Source organism: Gavialis gangeticus, unplaced genomic scaffold (genome assembly GCF_001723915.1).
Source record: "Gavialis gangeticus isolate Ggan-Ray unplaced genomic scaffold, GavGan_comp1, whole genome shotgun sequence".
Lineage (NCBI taxonomy): Eukaryota > Metazoa > Chordata > Crocodylia > Gavialidae > Gavialis > Gavialis gangeticus.
The window spans coordinates 20,069,039-20,073,857 of NW_017729015.1; positions in this window are offsets into that span (position 1 = coordinate 20,069,039).

Genomic DNA, 4,819 nt, shown 5'->3' on the forward strand with positions numbered 1-4,819 from the left:
CCGGAGGTGGAGGGGAAGACTGGCTCGGGGCCGGGGGCTGGGTTCAGGCAGTGGATCCCCCTGTCCCGTCTCCCCCCGCCTCCTCCGCTCCGCTGCGCCTCCGTCACTTGCTTCAGAAGCACCTCCCTCCAGCGACTCGGTGTCTCGCTGCCACATACGGTGCCCTTCACCCTTGGGTCACAGATGGCGGCCAGCATATGCACTGTGTTGGACCCCAAGGGCTCAAGCCTTTTCCTAAGGCCTCCTTCAGCCGCCTCACCGGTGCCCGCACATCTGGTGACCGCAGCCTGCCCCAGCCATGGACATCGGCCCCCGAGAAGCTCTCCATTTGGCTACAGAGCCCCTTTGCTATGGGGACCACCTGGCTGAGGAAGGCATCAGCAGCACTGAGGGTCTCAGTGGCCTCGAGGAAGGGCTGGAGGACCAGCAAGATCTGGGAGATGGCATCCCACTCAGCTGTGGTGAGGGGGCCACTGATCCCAATCTCCCCAAGCAAGGCCAGCTCGTGGATGGCCTTCTGTTGCTCCACCGGCCTCTCGAGCGTCAGGTATGTGGAGTCCCACTGAGTCTCCATGTCCTGGGTGATTCTGCGCTGCAGACATTTAGCTCTGCTTGTTTGTCCCGCAGCATCTTGCTCCCCTTTATGCTCCGGTGGAAGGAGCCTGGCACCTTCCTGCATCTGGAAACAAGCCTGCTGGTGTTGCTGGTGCCAGCGCCACCAGCTCTGTCCCCCTCCAAGGCATCCCTCACAATCAGGTGTAAATTGTGTGCCACACGGCAAATGCCAGCAAAGTTGGCATCACGGACTGCCTTGACCATATTGGCCCCATTGTCAGTGACCATGAAGCCGCGGGTGAGCTCACCCTGCCCAGCACCCAGCCACCCCTGTATCATGCGGTTTGTGGCCCCCCTTATCTCTGCTGCTGTGTGGGACTCATCCATCACCTTGGCATGACGGAGAGCCCACCGACGGCCTGACTAGACACAACAGTGCCCTGTGTGGGAGAGGTACGAGTGATCTCCACCCGGCTGCTCCAGATGTCCGAGGTGAAGCGTATGGTCACCTGCAGACCTGTCTTGTGCAGCTGCTCCCTCAAGTGCTCCCTGCATGCTTCGTATGGGGGGGCACCACCGTCCTGCTGAAGGAGGTGCATGCGGGCACCCGGTAGGATGGAGCCAGCAGCGCCAGGAGCCGCCTGAGCCCTGGCCTCTCGACAAAGGTGAAGAGCTGGCCATCCAGAGCAAGCATCTCCCCAATGGTCTGGGTGACCTTGCTTGCATTTGCAACGGGTCTCTTTTGCCCCCAGTGGTCCAGGGTGCCCTGCCTCTGCTGTGGGGGGACAGGGGTGTGGAGTGAGTGGGGGCCGTTCAAGTGGCAAAGGGGTGGTACCTGTGGAGATGACCCAAATCTAGCGCCAGCTCTTCTTCTGGCGTGGGAAGGCTCATCACTGGCAGTAACACAGGGGTGAAGCGTGCTGCTGTGCGGGTTGCAGTTATGGTGGGAGAGGTTGTGGCTGCCATGTCTGGACATGAGAGAGTCTCCGGCACAGGCAGTGGCTCTGGTGGCACTGCTGCTCCCCTCTCTTTACTGCTTGTAGCAGCCTCATCCCTTGTAGCGGGAGGAAAGAGGCTGCGTCTGAGTTTGGTGGGGGGAGAAACTGCAGCTCTCCCGCTTGCAACTCCCCTTGTTCCCCTTCGTGCAGGCTGGCCAGTGTGACCACCTGCCTTTCCACCCCACTTCATAATGTGTTCCTTCGTATGTAAACTGGGACCTCTAAGTGTGCTGTGCGCCACGGGTTAGACTTGTGGATGTTGTGTCAACGTGTTTGTGTGTGTGTAGATAATATATTGAGAAGCGTTGGTGTGGTGGAAAGAATGAATGATGTATAAAAAAAAATATATAAACTAAATTCCTATATATAGAATAGATCCTAGGCTACTACTAACCTTATCCAATATAAGCGTAACCTAATATGAAAAGTAGTTATAAAATAAAAGCACCAAGTTCTCAGAAATCTCTGTTGCTAGCGTTGCAAGCAAGGAATCTGTTGAAGATCGGGGCTTCCAGCTGGCATGGCCTGACACCGAGGTGCTGGAGGACACCAGCAGCTCAGAAACAGACCCCAAGGCAGAAAGCAGGGAGCGGCAAAACTGCTGCCTTTTCTGCATTTTCTCTGGCCCTCCCCCAGAGCACTGGGATTGGACGGGACCTTGGCTAATGCTGACCAGCCACAGCTAATGCAGGTCACTGGCCAGCCACACATGTCAGTCATGAAAGCACTCCTTGTCCCTCTCCCCCTCCCTCGCCTTACTTTCCTTTTTTTCCCACCCCCCAGGGAGTCCAGTATAGGCAAGTCGAATATTCGACCCGCACTGTTAATATTCGACTTCCAGTTTTCGATTCGACAGCTATTCGACCAGCTGCTATTCGACTCGGCTTCCACTTGTCAAGGTCGAATATGTCGAATATTTGTCGAATCAAATATTAAGTTGAAGCTTTGCACAGCCCTAATTATTGTCCTGTCCCTTGTGGCTACGGAGAATTGCCTGTTACCACCCTTTGGGTACCCTTCAAGTACTGTATTTGAAGACTTATCCATTCCCATCCTCTCCCAATTTTCTCTTCTTCCTGCCAAATAATCCCAGTTTGTATGGATGAAGGGTGGGAAGCAATTACCTGATGACAGGGTACTCTTGGTGAATTAATCTTTGGTAGTATGAGGAGGCAAGATGGGGCAAGTGCCACACACTTCTGCAGCCTGGCGAAGGTTGTTTGTACCTGAAACCTTGCAAAGAAGAATTTTTTCCAACTATTTTTTTAGTTGGTCTAATAAAATATGTTGGATTTACCCAAAGAACCTTGTTCGACAGAGATAAGTAAGACGGGTGAACAGCTATCCTCTTTCAGTCTCCTTGGCTCTTAACGTGTGGCTGCCATGTGTTCCCCGTCCAGCTGCTGGTGTTATAATAATGCAGTCTGTAACTCCTGCCACTCCTTCACAGATGTGAAGTGGTGATTTCCAGGACTGTCAAAATCGGTTCCCTGCTTGCCAGAACTTCAGTCCACAGCTTGGACGTGGACTTTTCATTATGTCGTGTCCTGTGCGTTCAAATATGTGCGACGAATGCAAACACAAGACTAAAGAACTACTTGCGGCATCTTCCACAACCCTAATTTTTGTCAAAACAGTTACAAGGTTATTAGAGCAGTGTCTGAACTTTTAAATGAGTTGGCTTGACTTGTGTTGGCATTGCACTGAACTCGGGCGCGTCTCAGGTGATTTTTTTCACTTTTGATTGGCTAGCAGAATTTGTATATTTTATTTTTATCAGGAAGCATGGGGTTTTTTTGCAAATGAAAGGCATAAATGTATTTTTGGAGGGGTTGTAGGTTTTCAAATGATAAAAATGTTTAAATATTTCAATATTCAGAGGTTTCTGAGGCCCAGCTTTTATATAAAGAAGTCAGGATTATCTCGGCTCGGCTCTGGAGTTGAGCGCGCGGTTACATTTTTGTCTTTTCGTTGAGGTCGGTAGAGGAGGCTGCTTGTAGGTCACTTCCTGGACTGACATCTCTGGCAGGATTGAGGAGGGCAGTGCTGGGATGCCAAGCCAATTGCCAGCAGTTTCAGTTATCTCACACTTGTTGAAGACTTTCTAGATAATTAAATGCCATGTTTATCATTACTCTACACGGGCACATGCTTTTATGTCTTCTCTATTAATCTTCCCACATTTAGCAGCTCTGATCAACCCCCCTCTCTTGTGAATTCCTGGCAAATCAAGGAAAATTTTGCTGTATCTATTCCCACTTTTTCACTTATTTTCTGGAAAAAGGAGGATTTATTAGAGACATTCTTGTCAGTTGTCCTGACAGCTGATGCTTTCCTCGCAAGCATATTAACATGACCTCATTAGTTTCTGCCTCTAACTCCTCTAAACACATAAGACGGTATTGCAGTAGGAGCCAATCATGCTAATTACACCAGATCAGTTTGCATATTCATAAGCCACTGCCTGTTTTATGGACAGCAAAAATAAACACGGTATCTTTTTAATAATTTTAAGTGGGTCACTTTCAGGACTGTATCTACTTTAAATAAATTATCATATTGTTAAGGACCAGAGTCAAAAGCTGTATTATTATTTATTTTTTTAAGGCAATGTGCTTTTTGTTTTGGTGGGATTCTCTCTCTCTTTTTTTTTTTTTTTTTTTTAAAGGCAACAATATTTGCTTGAAATAACCCAAGCAGTCAGTTTAAAATTGTAATCCTGTGTGTGGATGTATATGTATATATATTCATTTTTTATATATGAATCCATCTTAAAAAATACTCTATGCGGCGAGGTGGTAAAGAGGCCGATTCAGTCTGGAATGACTGGAAGTAAGAATCTCGAATCTTGACCCTGTGTTGCGCAGGGAGCACAAGGCGGCACAGAAGCCGTCTCTAGGGAGTTTGCATTCCCATTTCGATGATTTCATGACTGGGTCTCGTCGGGCTCCGTCAGTGCTCCCCGGGGCAGATTCAGTGCTGTTTATTATGAGTCGTATGTTATAGGAGGTCAAAAGGCACAGGAGCTGGGGGTCTTCTTGCACATCCAGGGCCATGACTTTGAGCCTTCCTCTGGCCTTTCCCCAAAAGCCTCCCGTGGCTGACCCAATTGTAAATGGCCATTTAGCTTGGCCACATTGCTCCCTTGCTAGCCCAAGGGGTTGCAAGGGATCTGTGGACCTTTTGGCTTTTTTTGACATAGATGCATGTGGCATATTAAAGGCAAATATGCAGACAAACGCCCTTGCCTTGTTGGGCTTCCTTCA